At 42.9% G+C, this 20,509-nt stretch overlaps 1 long non-coding RNA gene across 2 annotated transcripts in view; it reads left to right on the top strand.

Annotated features, from left to right (window-relative positions):
- LOC132494441 (uncharacterized) overlaps positions 1-20,509 on the top strand; it is a 195,969-nt gene that overhangs the window by 157,317 nt on the left and 18,143 nt on the right. The window lies entirely within an intron of this gene.

Raw genomic sequence — 20,509 nt, forward strand, 5'->3', positions numbered from 1 at the left:
TTCATCCCCATCTCTGTGTCCAAATGTTTGCTGTCTGCCACGTTTAAAATCTGCACCTATGCCTGTGGCCCCATCAGAGCCACCCCTTCCTTTTCCATAAGCCTGCCTGGCCTTCACCTGGGTATTGACTCATCTGGAATTTCGCCACGCCTCCACTAGGCCATTTCTAAACGGGGCTCACTTACAACTTCCATGTTCTTCTGAACCAAATACACGGTGTCTAATGAGGCGGTCTCCAGGGGTGGGCCGTGGAGTCAAATAGACTTATGTCTGGATGTCAGTGCTGTCAATCACTAGTGATGTGACTCTGGACAAACCTGGGTTTTCTCATCTATAAAATGGAGATGTGCTAGGGTTCCCAGGCAGGCCTGAGAGGAGGTTCAGATATAGTTGGTTTGTGACATTTGGGAACCGCTCCCTCCTCCTGGATCTATTTACATCTACTGTTTTGCATCAGGACTGGATGCCTTTTTTTTTTTTTTTTTTTTTTTCTTTTTGCGGTACGCGGGCCTCTCACTGTTGTGGCCTCTCCCGTTGCGGAGCACAGGCTCCGGATGCGCAGGCCCAGCGGCCATGGCTCACGGGCCCAGCCGCTCCGCGGCACATGGGATCCTCCCAGACCGGGGCACGAACCCGTATCCCCTGCATCGGCAGGCGGACTCTTAACCACTTGCGCCACCAGGGAGGCCCTGGATGCCTTTTGAGTCACGTGCTGGTAAATGTTTTTAACAACCACCATATATGTACATACGTAAGTTCATCATACATTTTACTGATAAAAAAGATTCTTGGCACGCAAGTACAAATTGTAGTAAAATATACAATCCTCTTTATTATAAATTCCATAGAGCCAGTTGGTTCTCACAGAATGCTTTCATTCATCTTTGACTAGATTCTTCTATTCTTAGCTAACCTTTAGCTGCATTGACAAGTCTAGTTCTGACATGAATGTTGGTTGATATTTTTGTTCATGTTAACGAGTAAGAAGTATGTTGTGAGCTAAAAGAAATAAGAGTTTTTGAATACTGGAAGAATATTTCTTCAAGTTTTGCATGACTCACACTACAGACATGATGTACTTTAAAATTTAATCTGTATTATTAACATGGTCTCAAGTCTTTAGTCTAGCCCAGGGATCAACAGATCATGGCCCTTGGGCTAAATCTGGCTTGCTACCTATTTTTGTAAATCAAGTTTATAGGAACACTGCCATGCACCTTCATTTAGGTATTGTCCATGGCTACTTCCATGATGCAAGAGTGGAGTTGAGTGGTTGTAACAGGGACCAAGAGGCCCACAAAGCCTAAAAGATCTACCACCCAGCCCTTCACAGAAAATGTTTGCTGGCCTACCTTCCCTGTCTTGACAATCAATAAAACGATAAATTAATGAAGAAATCAAAACAATAAATTTGTAGTGTTTGCTGATTTCTGTGGTGTAAATACTCCCACCATGGCCAATAAGTTCAAGGACTAACTTAACTTTACTGAAGACAGAGCTGGGAAGAGATGTGCAGCATCCCATTATATAGCATCCTCGCTATACAGAGACCGTAGATGTAAATAGCCTCAAGGGCATACGTAATAGTGAAATGTAGTAAACTAATTAAGCATGTTGAGCTTTGAATATTTATTACTTTGTTTTAGTAGCAAAGGAAGAGAACTGGCCCCTTGAAAGAGAATTCTCCCTAAGGAGCAAGTGTCAGACGCAGTCCCAGAGCCTGAGAAGCAAAGGAGAGAAGTGGGAGGGGTCTTCAGGCAGCTGTTACTTTAATCCACTCCGGTCCAATGCAGCTACTCTGGCAAAAGATGCATTTCCAGCCTGCACCAGCCTCAACCTGGGAGAAAGCCCCCAGGAGGAGAGTTTCAGTGGGATGCCCCTGGCACATTTGGAAACAGTAAGTGCTGAGCACATATGGTCAGGGCACTGAGGGCGTTTGCCACAGTCCCTTAAATGCAGGTTTTCTCCTCTGCTGCCTTCTCTCCTTATACTCAGTGGTCTCCACGTGCAATCTCATATCTTTCATGACTTTAGCACCCAGCGTTATACTAGTAATTCCCAAATTTCTATCCCCAACTACATACACCCTCGTTCTTCGGCTCCAGAACTCTATCTCCCATTGTCTACTGAGCTTCGTCACCTGGGTGTTCCACAGGCATCTTGAAGGAAACACTTCCGAAGCTAAACTCATCTCCTTATTCTTCTCGGCCCACCCCAAACCAGACATTCCTTTTATAGTCTCCTTCATGGTGGATGACATCACCATATTTTCATTCTCCCAAGCTAGAAATTTCAAAGTCATCTTTTTGCAATAGCCCTATCATTAGTCCTCCTGCAGTCAAATTCTCCTGCTCCAACCCATCCTACATTTAGCTGCCAGAACTGTTTTCATACAATCTGTTCACATCAGATTCCTGTAAAAATTGTCTGTTATTTGTTGTGAAAGACACATTTTGAGGTATCTGTCTTGTGCCTATTGATCCTTGTAATTTACCCCTATATACTCACAGAAATGGGCCTGTAGCAGCCATATTATCCCTAAGACTATTTCCATTCCCACCAAAACAGTTAATTTGACAAATTGCATTAGTCAGATGCTCCCAGGGATTTTGCATTGGAGCTAAAAGTTCTTGAATAAGGAAGGTGTAACTTGAGCTGAGGGTGGCAATATTTCTCTTGCCATACTGATTGAAAAGACAGAAAAGTGCTCTGCAGAGAAGGAAGGAAGAAGTTGTGATGGACATGTTTTGACTACCCAGTATCTGCTTGGGAAATCACCTTTCTTTCATTCTCAGTCCATGTGGTTCAAGAGGAGCTGGCTTTTGCCAGAGGACTCTGCTTCCCAGGCTACAGTGATTGGTTCAAGTTTGGACACATGACCCAGGCTTGGCCAATCATAGTCCTCTACTCCCTGGCTATAGTGATTGATTCAAGGTTGGACACATGACCCAGGCTTGGCCAATCATAGTCCTCTACTCCGTGGCTGCAGTGATTGGTTCGGGAATGGTTCTATGACACAACACCAGGCCAATCAGTCATCCCCTGAAGTTCAGCTGGAACTGTCAGGCAAGAGGCTCTCTTTTGACTCTGGTCCTTAGCTCTATAGATAATTTAAGATAAGAGTGACCATCTTTACCTCCACTAAACTTTCTTGAAAATGAAGACGACACAGAAGAAAGTGGAGCAAAATAGAGAATGACAGAATTTCGATGATGTCCCTTGATACATGAATCTAGCAGTTCCTGAAGTTGTATTTCCTCCTAGGTTTCCCACTTTCTAAAAAATTGTTAACATATACATAACAGGGACTTCCCTCGTGGTGCAGTGGTTAAGAATCCACCTGCCAATGCAGGAGACACGGGTTTGATCCCTGGTCCGGGAAGACCCCACATGCCACGGAGAAACTAAGCCCGTGCTCCACAACTACTGAGCCTGCGCTCTAGAGCCCATGAGCCACAACTACTGAGCCTGTGTGCCACAACTTCTGAAGCCCACGTACCTAGAGCCCGTGCTCTGCAACAAGAGAAGCCACCGCAATGAGAAGCCCGTGCACTGCAATGAAGAGTAGCCCCTGCTCGCCGCAACTAGAGAAAGCCTGAACACAACAACGAAAACCCAACGCAGCCATAAATAAATAAATGTATTTAAAAAAACATATACATAACATAAAATTTACCATTTAAACCACTTTTAAGTATACAGTCCTGTGGCATTAAGTGTATTTACATCGTTGTGCAGCCATCACCACCATACATCTCCAGAACTTTTTTTTTTTTTTTTTTTTTTGCGGTATGCAGGCCTCTCACTGCTGTGGCCTCTCCCGTTGAGGAGCACAGGCTCGGGACGCGCAGGCCCAGCGGCCATGGCTCACGGGCCCAGCCGCTCCGTGGCATGTGGGATCCTCCCGGACCGGGGCACGAACCCACGTCCCTGCATCGGCAGGTGGACTCCCAACCACTGCACCACCAGGGAAGCCCCTCTCCAGAAACTTTTATCTTCCCAAACTGAAGCTATTAAGCAATAACTCCCCATTTTTCTTTCCCCCAGCCCCTGGAAACCACCATTCTACTTTCTGTCTCTATAAATTTGACAACTCCTCATGTAAATGGAATCATACAATATTTTTCATTTGTGAGTAGCTTATTTGACATAGCAAAATGTCTTCAAACCAGTAAGAACTAGTTCTTTGAATAAACAAAATTAATAAACCTTTAGCTAGACTTACTATTAAAAAAAAGAGGACTCAAATAAAATCAGAAATGAAAGAGGAGCTACTATAACTGATACAACAGAAGTACAAAGGACTACTATGTAGGAGATGACAACGAACAGTTATACATCAACAAATTAGAAAACCTAGAAGAAATGGATAAATTTTGAGAAACATACAACCTACCAAGACTGAATCATGAAGAAATAGAAATAGAAAAGCAATCTACAGATTCAATGCAATCCCTAACAAAATTCCAATGGCATTTTTCACCGAAATATTACAACAATACTAAAGTTTGTATGGAACCACAGAAGACTCTGAATAGCCAAAGCAGTCTTGAGAAAGAAGAACAATGCTAGAGGCATCATGCTTTTTTATTTCAAACCCTATTATAAAGCTATAGTAATCAAAACAGTATGATTCTGGCATAAAAACAGACACATAGATCAATGGAACAGAACAGAGCCCAGAAATAAACCCATGCATATATGGTCAGTTAATTTATGACCGAGGAGCCAAGAATATACAATGGGGAAAGGACAGTCTTTTCAATAAATATGTAAGGAAAATTGGACAGCCACATTTGAAAGGATGAAGCTGGACAGCTATCTTACACCAAACAAAAAAATCAACTCAAAATAAAGACTTGAATATAAGACTTGAAACCATAAAACTTCTAAAAGAAAACATAAGTGGTGGGACTTCCCTGGTGGCACAGTGGTTAAGAATCCACCTGCTGATGCGGGGGACACGGGTTTGAGCCCTGGTTGGAGAAGATACCACATGCTGTGGAGCAACTAAGCCCGTGTGCCACAACTACTGAGCCTGCACTCTAGAGCCTGTGTGCCACAACCACAGAAGCCTGCGCACCTAGAGCCCATGCTCCCCAACAAGAGAAGCCACCACAATGAGATGCCCGCGCACCGCAACGAAGAGTAGCCCCCACTCACCACAACTAGAGAAAGCCCTCATGCAGCAACGAAGACCCAACACAGCCAAAAATTAAAAAAAAAAAAAAAAGCATAAGTGGTAAGCTCCTTGACATAGGTCTTTGTGATGATTTTTTTAAAACCTGCCATCAAAAGTAAAAGCAACAAAAGCAAAAATTAACAAGTGGGACTACATCAAAGTGAAAAGCTTCTGCACAGCAAAGGAAACCATGAACAAAATAAAAAATCAACCTACTGAATGGGAGAAAGTATTTGCAAATCATATATCTGATAAGGGGTTAATATCCAAGATATATAAAGAACTCATACAACTCAATAGAAAAAAAACCCCACAAACAATCTGATTATAAAATGGACAGAAGATCTGAATAGACATTTTTCCAAAGAAGATATACAGATGGCCAACAGGTACATGAAAAGGTGTTCAACATTATTATCAGGGTAATGCAAATCAAAACTACAATGAGATATCACCTCACGCCTTTTAGAACAGTCATTATCAAAAAGATAAGAAATAACAAGTGTTGGTGAGGATGTGGAGAAAAGGGAACCCTTGTGCATTGTTGGTGGGAAGGTAAATTGGTTCAGCCACTGTGGAAAACAGTGTGGAGGTTCCTCAAAAAATTAAAAATAGAACTACCACATGACCCAGCAATTCCACTTCCAGGTATTTATCTGAAAACAAAAACACTAACTCGAAAAGATATGTGCACCCCCATGTTCATTGCAGCACTATTTACAGTAGCCAAGATATGGAAACAACCTAAGTATCCATCAATGGATGAATAGATAAAGAAGCTGTGATATATATATATATATAATTCAGCCAGAAAAAATGAAGGAAGGGCTTCCCTGGTGGTGCAGTGGTTGAGAGTCCGCCTGCCGATGTAGGGGACACGGGTTTGTGCCCCGGTCTGGGAAGATCCCACAGGCCGCAGAGCGGCTAGGCCCGTGAGCCATGGCCGTTGAGCCTGCACGTCCCGAGCCTGTGCTCCTCAACGGGAGAGGCCACAACAGTGAGAGGACCGCATATCACAAAAAAAAAAAAAAAAAAAAAAAAGGAAATCTTGCCATTTTCGCAACATGGATGGACCTCGAGGGCATTATGCTAAGTTAAATGAGTCAGACAGAGAAATACAAATACCATACTATTTCTCCTATATGTGGAATGCAAACAAACAACAACAAAAAGCCCAAACTCCTAGATACAGTGAACAGATTGGCAGTTGCCAGAGGCAGGAGGTGGGGGGTAGGAGAAATGGGTGAAGGGGATAAAAGCTTAAAAAAAAAGATTCATCTATGTTGTATCATGTGCCTAGACTTCTCACTTTACAGAGTAAATAAATTCCCTTTTTGGCTTGAATTACTTGGGTTATTTTTGTCACTTATGACCGAAAAAAGAGAAAGAAAAAAGACAAAAGGTAGAGGAGACTACTCTAACTTTCCAGTTCCCCAAGTCCATCCCCTTTCTAGGCCTGACTGCAGTAAGTCCTAGAGGGCTCTAAAGATAGAGGAACAATGCTTGCGTGCTCTCTCTCTAACAAATTCATTTCTGCTAAAATGAAAGAGTTGTAACCAACACACCTCCTCATTTCCTCTAGATGGGGTAAAGGGCCTCCATCCTCAGGGCCTCTCCCCTCCAGGTGAATCCTATTCATAATCCTCACTGAAGCTCTCACCATTTACCAAACAATCCAGCTTTCTCATGCCTCTCTGTCTCATGCTATCCTCTGCCAAGGAAGTCCCTCTTTTCCTAAGCAGAGAACTCCTACATAGCCTTCAAAATCCTCCTCAAGTGTTACCTCCTCTCTGTAAGCTTCTCTAACTTTTTCACTCTCCCAAGCCATGGACACTTTGTATTGCAACTGTTTACAGATTTCTTAGTCCCTAGATTAAGAGCTCTAAGAGTGCATGGGTTGTTTTTGTTTCTTTATAACCTAAGACCTAGCATAGTTGCTGACAGTGACTTCTGTTGAATAAATGAACATAAAAAATTACTTGATAAGCCTCAGTCCTTGATATTCAAATAATTAATGCACTGAGGGCTTTACAAAATTATTTATCATCTAAGTAGGTTAGATATGTTCCCTGAAAGCTTGTAAAATTATTATTTTCACTATTAATAAAAATTCAGAGTGAATCCTTAGCCCAGTACAGACAGATTTAGCAAACATTTCCAAGAGTGGAAACCCAGATTAATGATTCTTGACCGTATTTGGTCAGATGTGGAATAGCATTTTCCATGGCCTAACTTGTCCTTTGCAGTATGTATTCTTTTTAAGGATATACAATTCAGGTTACTTGCTAATTATGTTGGATTGTTCCTTAATCCTTATACTCCTGAGTGAACTCAAGAAATGATGGGTCATGACATCATGTAAAAATTCACCTTTCCTTGCTGTCTGGCATTCTCTCTTCCTTTTCCTGCTTCCCTGCGTCTGCCTCCTACTGATGTATTTGAAAGACATTTGAGCTGGACAGTCCAGCTAAATGATCCATTCTGTTAATATGGTACCTTTTCCATAGGTGGCTTTAGACTTAGATATTTTTATTCTTGTGCTACATATAAACCTTCTCATGGTCCCCTCTGGCCTACCATATCTTCTGAAAGAATAGAGGATCTTTTGTCATTTGAAAAGTGTCATGTCTTTGATTTTATTTTACCCAATAGTCTTAAACTTCATAAGTACAGACTGTTTTCTCCAAATTTCTCTGTACATCTAACTTTTTCTTTTTCTGCAAAAGTAGCCTTGTTTTAAAAAATTTTTTTGGCTGTATTGGGTCTTCGTTGCTGCATGCGGGCTTTGTTTAGTTGCAACGAGCGGGTTCTACTCTCCATTGCAGTGTGCGGCCTCCTCATTGCGGTGGCTTCTCTTGTTGTGGAGCATGGGCTCTAGGCACGCGGGCTTCAGTAGTTGTGGCACACGGGCTTAGTTGCTCTGCGGCATGTGGGATCTTCCTGGTCCAGGGATTGAACCTGTGTCCCCTGCATTGGCAGGTGGATTCTTTTTTTTAAAAAAATTATTTATTTATTTATTTTTATTTTTGTCTGTGTTGGGTCTTCGTTTCTGTGCGAGGGCTTTCTCTAGTTGCGGCAAGCGGGGACCACTCTTCATTGTGGTGCACGGGCCTCTCACTATCGTGGCCTCTCTTGTTGCAGAGCACAGGCTCCAGACGTGCAGGCTCAGTAGTTGTGGCTCACAGGCTCCAGAGTGCAGGCTCAGTAGTTGTGGCTCATGGGCCTAGTTGCTCCACGGCATGTGGGATCTTCTCAGACCAGGGCTCGAACCCATGTCCCCTGCATTGGCAGGCAGACTCTCAACCACTGCGCCACCAGGGAAGTCCCCAAAGTAGCTTTTTTTGATTTAAGTAGTATAACCTGCTCATTTTGGACAATTTGGAAAATTCTGAAAAGGATAAGAAGAAAATGATCATTGTTAATAAGCCCACCATCCCATAATCAGAGACTGATTTTATTTAGATATTAGTATATTTGCTATCGCTAAGATATTGGCATATTTCTCTCCATTATATGATTTTTTTCAAGCAGCTTTACTGAGGTATAACTGACATAAAATAAGCTGCACATATTTAAAGTGCACAATTTGATGAGTTTTGGCATATTTGCACACTTGTGAAATCATCACTTCAATCAAGAAAAGGAACATCACCCAAAGTTCCCTGGCGCTCCCTTTGCAATCCCTCCTCCCAATCCTCTCCACCCCCCATCCCTAGGTAACCATTTATCTACTTTCTTTCACTAGATTAGTTTGCATTTTCTGGAAATGTATGTAAGTGGAATCATACAGTATGTACTTTTGTTTTGGTCTAACTTCTTTCACTCGGCATGATTACTTTGAGTTTCATCCATGTTGTTGTGTATTCATTTCTTTTTATTGATGAGTAGTATTCTGTAGTATGAATGTACCACACTTTGTGGACTTGTGGACCAACATTTGGGCTGTTTCCAGCTATTGCAAATAAAACTGCTGTGAATATTCATGTATGGGCCTTTGTGTAGACATGCTTTTATTTCTCTTGGGTAATTACCTAAGAATGGAGTGGCTGTGTCATATGGTAGGTGTATTTTTGCCTTTTCATCAGGAAACTGGCAAAGTATTTTTCCAAGCAGCTATAACGTTTTCCATTCCCATCAGCAGTGTATGAGAACTCCAATCCATCCTCCATATTACTGTCAACACTTGATACAGTCTATCTTTTTCATTTTAGCCATTCAAGGTGGTGTGCAATGGGTATCTTATTGTGGTCTTAATTATCATTTCCCTAATGACTAATGATATTGCACATCTTTTCTTATTCTTATGCCACTTATATGTCTTCTTTGGTCAAGTATCTATTCAGATATTTTGCACATTTAAAATTTTGTTTTGTGTCTTCTTATTATTGACTCGTAAGTGTACTTTATATATTCTAGATCCAAGTCCTTTTTTGGATAGGTTTGTCTAATATTTTCTCCCAGTCTGTTGCTTGCCTTTTCATTTTTGTAATAGTGGGTTTTCAAGTGCAAAAGTTATTAATTTTGGTGAAGTACAGTTTATTGATTTTTTTTCTTGATAGCTTGTTACTTTTTGTGTCCTATTTAAGAAAATCTGCTAAACTGCAAACAAGTAAGATTTTCTCCTATGTTTTCTTCTGTTATGGTTTTTAAGTTTTAGCTCTTAAGTTTTGATTTATAATTAGTTTTTAGTTAATTTTTGTATATGATGTATGGATATGGATATGAGGTATGAATCCAAGTTCATTTTTTGCATATGGTTCTCCACTTCCAGCATTATGAATAATTTTATATCATCCATTAGTACATGCGCTAGGATGAACTTGGTATCTCTGCTGTGTCATTGCATAGTTGTGTCACTTTGACTTTCTAAATCTCAGTTTACTAATCTGTACAATGGGAATAATAGTGATTGGCCCTATCTCTCTGACAGGGTTGTTAAAGAGATCAACCTGAGATAAGTACTATCGTTCATAATTTTTCCTTCTCTGGAAAGTTGAAAACTTGGAAGTCAACCTGAATCCCTCCTTCATCATCATCATCACACTCAGGCACCTCTTAGGTATTTCTCAAATCTGTTGTCTCCTCACAACTCCGACTCCCACTGTCCTGGTCAGGCCAGACTCTTCCTTTCTCATCAGGCTCATTGCAGTGATCCTACCAACTGATCGGCTGCCTCCAGGCTTGCTGCCCTCAGACCCAGCCTCTCTGCTGCCTCCCGTCTGATCCATCAAACCTTGTCAGTCATGTTATCTCCTGTGGACACTGTCTCATCTGCAGGATCAAGTCCAAGCTTTAGGTCAGGCCCTCATGCTCTGGCCCTGGCTCCCCTCTAGTCCACCTGTACACGCACGCACACACACACACGCACATGCACATGTACACACACATCCTTGCCATTGTTCACCTCCATGACTCTTGACTCTGGCTGTGAGATTTGCTCCTTCCCTGCATTTCCATTGTACTCTGGGCCACCTCCATGCCCAGAGTGTCACGTTGCTTTGCCACATTGCATTGTAAGTACCATTTGCGTCTCCCCCATCTAAATGTAAGCAGTTCAAGAAAAGGCACTGTTGCTTTATCCATTTTTATTTCTTGACATCCAGCATAGAGCCTGGCCCAGAGCAGAACCAAGAGTTGTTTGAAGAACTAAACATGATATTACGAAAGCGATGACTATTTTTGTAAAGAATTATAGCAGTTCAATGCAGAAATGGCTCTTGGAAACTATCCAGGTCAGCATTTCCCTCTCCAGATCCAGAGCCAGTGACTATGAACACTTTGTATCTTTTTCTCTGGAATGAGGGGCAGGCAAGGGGGAAAGGGCAGGAGTTGATGTAAGGCCTTAATCTTTTGTCTTAGCATGAATCATCCGCAAGTCCTAGATCGAGAAGTAGGAGGTGGGAGGAAAGGTTATTAAGGACAGTATCTGAAGATGAGACTAAGATCATCTTAGTGTCTCTCCACAAATTACTTATTAAAAGGAAAAATAAACACTATGGGGCAGATGCATAAGAATATGAATGTACTTACTGTACTTACTGAACTATACACTTTTAAAAATGGCTAAACTGGTAAATTTTGTGCTGTGTGTATTTTACCACAATTTAAAAAGTAGACAAAGGGGTAAACTATATAATAGAAAAACTAGGCAATAAATACTTTAATGAAGTGATCAAAATTAACATCACCAATAAGGACAAATGGACATCTTGTGCCTCTGGATGTGATGCCTGAAAAGCATTTATGCAGCATTCTGCATAATTCATTCAGCATAAAACAACATCAATCCAACCATGAGGAGTCATCAGACAGACCCAAATTAAGGGTCTTGATATACAATAACTGACCTGTATTCATCAGAAAAATATCAATGTCATAAAAGATAAAGACAGACTGACGGACTGTTCCAGATTAAAAGGTGACTGAAAAGCTATGACAACTAAGTGTAATACATGATCCTGAATTAGATCCTGCACCAGGAAAAAGAAGTTTCTTCTTTTTATTAAGTAAAGCACCTTATTAGAACAACTGGTAAAGTTGGCATATAAACTGTAGATTGCTAAGACCATTGTTAAATTTCCTGAATTTGATAACTGTACTGTGGTTATGGACGAGACTATCCTTGTTTTTAGGAAACACACACTGAAATGTTTAGGGAAAAGTGGCATGGTATGTACAACCTACTCTCAACTAGTTCAGAAGTAATAAACATTAATGGTAAAGCACATGTGGCAAAATGTTAAGAATGGATGACTCCGTATAAAAGACATGAGGAGTCCTATGTACTGTTCTTGCAAACTTTTCTGTAAGTTTGAAAGTGTTTCTAAACAAAAAAGTTTTTAAATTGCCTTGGGGTTGATTCAATAAATGTTGTTATATCCATACAAGGGTATATTTGACAGCCATTAAAAATATATTTATTGACATAGAAACAAATTCATAATATATAATTGATTGAAGCAAGCAAATTGCAGTATGATCTGTTTTATTCAGAACAAAACAAAAATCTCCTTTTCTGAAAAACAGTTTGAAAAGATGTATACCAAAATGTTAATTTTGGTTATCTCTGAGTTACGGAATAAAGGGAACTTAAAATTTTTTTATTTTTGTTTATCTATATTTTCTATTTTTTCTACAATGTGCATGCATTAATTATGTAATAAAAATTATTTTAAAATCCTGAAGAAACAAGTGACAAAAAAGACTTAAAGCCACCCAAGTGTGTGGACTGATTGGGAACCCTCTGAGCTGGGTACCTGCATGCTTTAGTAGCCTCTTTCTGCGGCAGAAGCTCCAAGTCCTTTCAGCTTCCAAAATCACACTGTGGTGAATTAAAGAAAAAGAAAAAACTCCTTATCTTCCATCCTCTGTCTTCTCCAACTTGGCTTTCTCTAGATGGAAAGCTCTCAGAGAGTTGTTGCTGGTGTATTTGGTATTCTAAACTGTTCTCCACGTGTTTTAAGTGTTTTCTGCTCCCTGGTCAATTTAAAATAGGTTTTTAACTGCTGCTCCTCACAGGCTCCTGGACTTTTCCATAACTAATTGGAAGATGTTGGATTTTAAGGACCTCATGGAATGAATAAGCACCTTCCTTAACTTCCGTTCTCCCTTTTTCTCAGCAGGCCCAGGAACGATCGCCACATTCCTGGCGAGGAATTTCAGGGGAGGGCCTGAAAGATCTAATAGTCACTTTTCAAAGATGCTTTCTTTGAACTCTCTCACTCAGAGAGCAACTACAACAAAGACAAAAAGCACAGCAGTTGTGATATCATTAATGTGTCCCTCTAACCCACTCTCTCAGGGCCGTCACTCATGGTTGACTCTACTTCTGGATGTCCAAAAACATCAGATCATCATCTACCACATTTACCCTTTAAGATGGTGTTTTCCTGTGAATTGAGCATCATGTCATGGTCTTCTTATTTTTATTCAAAATGTTTTAATGAATTTGTTTCACATCCTTCATTTCTGGGTCTTGAGTTCTTCATCAGACCCTTTAATATTCAGTCTCTGAGCACGGATTTAAAGATTTTTGCTTGTTATATATTGTGCCTCTTGAGATATGTTGGACTTTCTTGTCATCTTGACACTGATTTACCAGAATGAACTTCCTGGGAGAACAGTGTTATGAAGAAATTGTTCCACTCTGACAGCAGATGATTTTCATTAGTTTTGCTGAGTTTAGAGACCCAATGCGGGCACTTTGAAAATTGCAGTAGCGATGATCTGCAGGCAGCTGGGTCTGGGCATTTTCCTAATGTGACCTATTGCCAGCTCATTATATTAGCTTCTTATGTTTGGAGATAGGCAACCGAGTTTATATATAGATTTCATTTTTAAAAAAAATATTGCCAAGTGGCAAGTAAACATAGCATGTGGTAAAGCCTTGTTTATTTATTCAATCTCGTATCTTACTCAACTTTAGTTCTTAGAAATCTTTCTTATTACTTATGATATCATTTGTCCTATAAAATAAAGCCAAAATGTGCTTAAAAGCAACATGAAACTAACCAAAGGAAAAATTCAGTATTCTTCAGGTCATGGTTGTTCAAAATGTGAAGTGGTCAGAAAATATTTCTTCCTATTTTTATCTTAACTACCTCCAATCCCTTTCAGGAGCAAAACAGCTTAAAAGTTTGCAAATAAATTCATTTGTCTATGTAGTCATTTCCCTTGGGTTTGGAATAATCTTCCTTAACTACGTGAAAAACCTAGACCTAAGGTTATACTCAGAGAGAAAGTCAGACAAGACCACAGGTATAGCCATGCCAAGTGATAGGTAACTGAGGATGCAGAGGTACCATTTAGGAAACTACTGAGAACTGGGTTTGATGGCAGTAGTGGGATGAAAGCTCATGGCTCCAGAGAGATGTTTAAGGAGGGGCTCAAAGGACTGATACCTGTGCCTTTACTGGCTGACTGGCTTGGAATCTGGATAGGGAGATACTGACTTGGATGATTTCCAAGAGCCATTTCTGCACTGAACTGCTATAATTCTTTACAAAAATAGTCATCCCTTTCCTAGTATCATGTTTAGTTCTTCAAACAACTCTTGGTTCTGCTCTGGGCCAGGCTCTATGCTGGATGTCAAGAAATAAAAATGGATAAAGCAACAGTGCCTTTTCTTGAGCTGCTTACATTTAGGTGGGGGAGATGCAAATGGTACTTACAATAGGTAACTGAGGTAGAAATCAACCTGGAGAGTGTGGTGTTACAGTGAGGAACCCATTTCATCATAGCCTCAAAGACTAGAAGGATGGTGGAGGCCCCTGTTTTTGCTATAGGTACTGTTACTGTCAAACACTGACCTTTGTAAGAGGTGGAAGCGAGTCAGCCAGGAAAGGCCCAGGTATCAGTCCTTTGAGCCCCTCCTTAAACATCTCTGGAGCCACGAGCTTTCATCCCACTACTGCCACCAAATCCAGTTCTCAGTAGTTTCCTAACTCAGTAGTTTCCTTTCTCTACATCCACTCTTGCCTTCACCAGTCCATTCCCTACAGGGCTAATGCAAACATGATCATGACTCTCTCTCCTCTTTAAACCTCCACAGCAGCTTCCCATTCTGTTAGGCTAAAATCCAATTTGTACAGGAATGGGTCCAGTCTTTCTATCCTGTCTCATCCACTACCATTCTCCCCTCCTGTTCTGTGGTCCAGCCACGGGGCCTCACTGGCCTCCCTTCAGTTCCTCAGAAGCTCTATCCTCCCACCTGCCTCCATCTGGGTCAGGCTCCTTTGTTATAGCATCTCACACAACCATGTCCATCTCCTGCAGAGCACTTCCCCTCAGTGTGTATTGATGTATTCCTCATGGTCTCTCTTTGATTAAGTGTAAGCTCTGCCAAGGAAGAGAATCCATCACTGCCGTATCACCGGCACCAAACCCAGTGATTGGTTAAGTCAGTAAAACTTAAGGTGAGGTCTAGGTTGATTTACCATTTTCTGTTGAGAAGGATTAGCTCCACAAATTGGTATGATTGCATCATTGCCACAAAGGGACCAAGCACCTTCCATTGTACCTCTTGAGTAAATTCCTGTCTGTTGTGACAATGCGGCAATCATTAAATTCTGTAATAATTTACTATGCAAATTACATTGGCTCGAACTTACTCTGGCTCAACTGCTGCACCCGTCCTCTCTCCCCTTCAAAGCATCTCTCAGCTCTTCCTGGAAGTTCCTAAAGTGTAACCGTTGCCACGCCTCATCCATCCTGTCCTTTCCCTCTTGCTCTACTCACCTGATTCTCATGTCCCAGTGGACGTGTTCTGGAAACCACTTGAAGGAACAACAGAGTGGCCTTGTCAGTAGTCCCCCTGTGAGATCACCATATCCACACCCCGGTTGGCTACCAGGGTTTTGACACAAGGGGTCTTCCCCAAATAAAGGAAATGTTTGGCCCAAAGACAAATGTAAGTTTCTACCGCTAGAGACCAAAACTGTTCAAAAAGCTTAAAAAACAAAAATAACAACAAAAATCTTTAAGTTGCCCTAATCAGCCAAGATGTATGAGATATGCATTGCCTTATTTAATTGTCACGAAAATCCTATCATGTCTGTGCTACTGTCTTCATTTTAGAGATGAGAAAAACTGAGGCTCTAGGATGTTTAGTGACTCACTGAAGTCCAACAGCATCAGGGCCATGATTCAAACCCAGGTCTAATGACTTTAGCTTTTAACCAGTATTTTATACTGCAGGCCAAGGTCACCGGAAATGGCTGACATGGGGACTTGCATACAATTAATTTCAATTAGCCCTTGTAGGCCAAAATCATTCTGTAAAGGCAATATCCAAAGAGGCTTGACTGAAGATAGATTGTTTATATAAAGATACACAGAGTATATTCCTAAGTGTTAGTTTCATCATCTTAATCTCTTAACTTTATACATGCTCACATTTAAGGCATTTTCTCCCCAGGTCTGTATTTCTAAATGTTTATGTATTTCTCCTTGTAACCACATAACCTCCTAACACCACCCAGGCAGGGGCCTCCTGTGCAGACTCTCAAGGCCTGAGTTTCCCTTCAGCTGCTCATGTGATGCTCCTTGGGGACTCAGCACAGTCATGGGGTCATGCTGCCCAGCTTGTGCTTATTCTTAGTTTCAGGTAGTGTGGGGATGGATTTCCTGCCAGAATCCTGCCTTGGCATGCCGTGTAACTGACCACAAGCCATGGCCCATCCTATACTATTTATAGCAAGTGACAAAAATAACCTCACCCCTCTGAAAGGTGTATTTGTGCCATATACCCCCTGGCCTCCTACCATCTGACAGGCACGTCTCTCCAGACCTCAGGATGCAACAGGACTGTCTCCTCACACTGACCCAGAGGCACTGTGTCCCTCTTGTGTGCACGCCTCCTGCTCCAGAGGCAGCCAGGGGTAGGGAGGCACCAAGGCAGGGCCTCAGCCCTGGGGTCAAGGCAGAACATAGTAACAGACCCAAGGAAGGAGCTTGGGGAGTGGGAGTAAGATAAGACCAAACCCAGTTGTTGGAGTTGGGTGCAAAATCAGGGTGAGATCATGAACACTGCAGATCTGATTCTGAGTTGTGAATGCCCCAGAGACCCACTGATCTCCAAGCCTGGCCTGGGCCTGAGTTTGGGGATGGGGAGGTTAATGGAAAGGGCTAGAGTGACCGGCAGAGTGTGGACAGACCCTGCCCCTCTCTAGCCGCCTGCAGGTGAGCAACTTACTTCATCTCTCTGGGCTATTTCCTTATCTGAGCGGGTAGACCTAGAGGAACAACTCCCATGCTAGGTGTGTGCATCAGAATCACCTGGGACCTTGTTAAAATCAGGGTGCCTGGGGCCCTCCTTGTACACTGATTCAGAAGGTCTGGGAGGATCCTGGGGGTCTGGACATTTTGCAGGTTCCCCAGGAGATTCTGATCCGCACACCAGTGTTGGAGAGCCCCTGTACGAAGTGAGCCCCAAGGGGTCTTCCAGCTCAAACGTCCCTTTATGCTAAAGTTTACTAAACTAGGTGGAAGAAAGCATAGAAGACAGGCATTCACCTCAATTATTAGGCAGCATTAGAATCAGACACTTTATCAGTCACTTGTTGCATCCTGAGAAATATCAGTTGGGAGCTTATTCAAAGCCAGCTTTTTGCATGTTAGGCTGAAACTCTGGGCTTGATTTCACCCTCTTCTTTTTATTTATTTTTTATTTTTTATTTTTATTTTTTTTATTAGTTTCTGCTTTATAACAAAGTGAACCAGTCATACATATACATCTGTTCCCACATCCCTCCCTGTCCCCCGGTTTAATTACGAGCGGTCACAAACCGGGGACCAGAAAGACAAATCCAGGCAGGCCACACATGAGTTTTACTTAGTCCGCCCAGTGTTAAACAAACAAAATTCAACTGAGTGAATTTGAAGATCGAATTGGCTTTATTCATCCCATGTAGTTAAATAGAAGGGTGCTCTGAGGAGTTGTACAAAGTGAAAGGTTTTTATAGGTGAAAGGAGGGTGGGTCAGGAAGGTATTAGCAGGAGAAAAGAAAGGACTGTTTCAGGCCAGACTGTCTTCTTTGGGGGGAGGGGAATGGCAGGGGTCTTTATCAGGCAGATAACCTTGTTCCCATAGAGTGACTGTTTCAGATTGACTGTTTCAAAGGTCGAATTTCTAGGAAGGATTGAAACTGCAATTAAGCCTTGGTTTGCTGTCTGAGGGGGCAAATGACACCATTTGGGGCTTGAGCTTTCTTTTTCATGCCAGTATTTTTTTAAAAGTCTGAATTTGTGCGGGGTCAGACTGGGCATTTGCTTTCCAGCTCACCCTGGACCTGCCACCCCGAGTGTGTTACACCAGTGGCTTCAGCTCTTCGCCCTCCCTGCCTAGACCCTGACGTCAGATCTGAGCTCAACTCCTGTGTCTAGCCCGAACCTCTTTCTGAACATTAGCCCCATAGATCCAGATGCCTCTTGATAGATAATCCAGTTTGTGTACTTAACAGAAGGCCTCGCGTGTAGTACAGGGCTAAATAAATCTTAGCTAGGGGTGTTATTATCCCTGCTGTGCACCTCTTCTTAGGGTCTCACAGGCACCTCAGCTCAACCTGTTCAAAGCAGCACTCATCACTTTCCTCACCTTCACCCCAAGCCTCTTCTCCCCGTTTCCTCTTTCCACAAATGATCTCATCATTAAGTCACCTAGACTGGGAGTGGCCCTGGGCTCTTTTGTCTCCTTCATTCTGCTTCATCATCACAGCTTATGAAAAATCTCTCTTGATTCCATCTAGTTTTCTCCATCTCTGCTGTCACCATTCTAGTCCCAGACAGCATCATTTTTGCCAGAACTATGTAGTTACCTAATTATTCTCCTGCACACATTATTGTTTCCATCTAACCCATTGTTCAGTTCGAAGCCACAGTTTTTTTTGTTTTTTTTTTTGCGGTACGCGGGCCTCTCACTGTTGTGGCCTCTCCCGTTGCGGAGCACAGGCTCCGGATGCGCAGGCTCAGTGGCCATGGCTCACGGGCCTAGCCGCTCCGCGACATGTGGGATCCTCCCGGACCGGGGCACGAAACCGTGTCCCCTGCATCGGCAGGCGGACTCGCAACCACTGCGCCACCAGGGAAGCCCCGAAGCCACAGTTTTGTTAGGGGAACCACTGACTGAAACTGCCTGTCCTCGCCAGGCACTATAGTAACCACTTGCATGAGTTACCTTACAACAGGAGGTCAACAACTACCACCAAATGGAAGAATTTGGGAAAGGTCAAAAGGAGAGAGGAGAGTCCAGTCCATATGTCCTGCCAACCTCCCAGAATCCTGCTCGCTGGAATCCATCTTGGCTGAGTGATGTGTGTGCCACCAGGAAGCACCCTGAGTCCGAGTGCTTCGCCAGAGACAACCTGGAAACTAACCCCATCACCACAGAACCTGAGACTGCAGGCCACGTGGCAGAGCAGTTCTCCTGGGTTCCCTTGCCCTCCTGCTCTCCGCCTTGGGGGCCCCTTTCCAAGAAAGTCTCTTGCTTTGTCAGCATGTGTGTCTCCTCAGACAGTTCATTTCCAAGTGTGAGACCAGAGACCACTCTTGGGGCCTGGAAGGGGTCCCCTTTCCTGCAACAGTTTTACTAAATAAATTTGATCTTGCCTCTCCCCTGCCTGCAGTGGCTTCCCAGGGCCCCAGGATAAAACCCAAATTCCTTACCAAGACCCTCCCCAGTCTGGCTCCTGCTTCCTCCCCAGCCTCCCCCGCAGTCTGCATTCCAGCCATCTGGGATTTGTGTTGTCTCTTGGATTGTCACAGGGAAGAGCTAAATCAGACTCCACCCTGGATCTGTTTCTTTGACTTTAACCTTTGCTTTTTAAAAAACATTTATTTATTTGTTTGTTTGTTTGTTTGTTTATTTATTTATTTATTGGCTGCGTTGGGTCTTCGTTGCTGTGCACGGGCTTTCTCTGGTTGTGGCGAGCGGGGACTAATCTTCGTTGCGGTGCGCAGGCTTCTCATTGTGGTGGCTCCTCTTGTTGTGGAGCACAGGCTCTAGGCACACGGTCTCTAGGCGCATGGGCTTCAGTAATTGTGGCTCCGGTCTCTAGAGTGCAGGCTCAGTAGTTGTTGCACACCGGCTTAGTTGCTCCACGGCATGTGGGATCTTCCCGGGCCAGGGCTCGAACCCGTGTCCCCTGCATTGGCAGGCGGATTCTTAACTACTGCGCCTCCAGAGAAGTCCAAGAACATGTAATTCTGTTTTTTTTTTCTTTTTTGTTTTTTTTGCGGTATGCGGGCCTCTCACTGTTGTGGTCTCTCCCATTGCGGAGCACAGGCTCCGGACGCGCAGGCTCAGCGGCCATGGCTCGCGGGCCCAGCCGCTCCGCGGCACGTGGGATCTTCCCGGACCGGGGCATGAACCCGTGTCTCCTGCATCAGCAGGCTGACTCTCAACCACTGCGCCACCAGGGAAGCCCGAAAATATAATTCTTAAAGTCACAGGAACACTTAAAGAAAATGCAGTTCCTTCACTGGACTAAAATGTAGATTTTGGCTTTACCTAGTAAGCCAGAATGAAGGAGAAAATGTGAACTTGGTCTGTAGAGAGCCTGAGGTTTGGGCCTAGACCACCACTTACTGCATGCATGCCTTTGGAAAATTTATTCAGCCTCCCTGCTTTACTTTCTTTCTTGTAAAATGGGGGAAATGAGACCTACCTTGCAGGATGGCTTTGAAGACTGAATACAGAATGTAAAGGACCCAGCACAGCCCTGGTGACCAGGTGCTCATCGATGGCATTGTTTAAAAGTCCTCCTGCATTTTAATTATTTAAAGGTCTCGCGGCCTGGCTCAGAGTTACAGGGAGCTCAGGTCATACTGTAC

Source organism: Mesoplodon densirostris, chromosome 7 (assembly GCF_025265405.1).
Source record: "Mesoplodon densirostris isolate mMesDen1 chromosome 7, mMesDen1 primary haplotype, whole genome shotgun sequence".
NCBI classification, from domain to species: Eukaryota; Metazoa; Chordata; class Mammalia; order Artiodactyla; family Ziphiidae; genus Mesoplodon; species Mesoplodon densirostris.